Here is a 291-nt window from a genome sequence, read left to right on the forward strand (position 1 = left end):
AAAGAAATATTTTTTTAAATTTGTAAAATAAGCTGTAAAATTATGAATTTATAAATAAAGAAAGTGATTTCTTTGATTTAAAATATCTATATATATATAAGAATAAACAAATGATTTCTTTACAAGAAAAAAATTAGTTTTTTTTAAATGTAAAAACTGTTTAAATAAATATTTGCTTGTTTTAAAAGTAAAAATACAAGTAAATCATTTTATAAATCGGAATAAATTATTTTCTAATTTTAAAAGTATTTTTTTATGTTTCAAATTAAAGTTTCTTTTATTATCAGAAAA

The sequence above is a fragment of the Odontomachus brunneus genome, unplaced genomic scaffold (genome assembly GCF_010583005.1).
Source record: "Odontomachus brunneus isolate Ranch 3 - 2012 unplaced genomic scaffold, Obru_v1 Obru_scaffold_378, whole genome shotgun sequence".
Lineage (NCBI taxonomy): Eukaryota > Metazoa > Arthropoda > Insecta > Hymenoptera > Formicidae > Odontomachus > Odontomachus brunneus.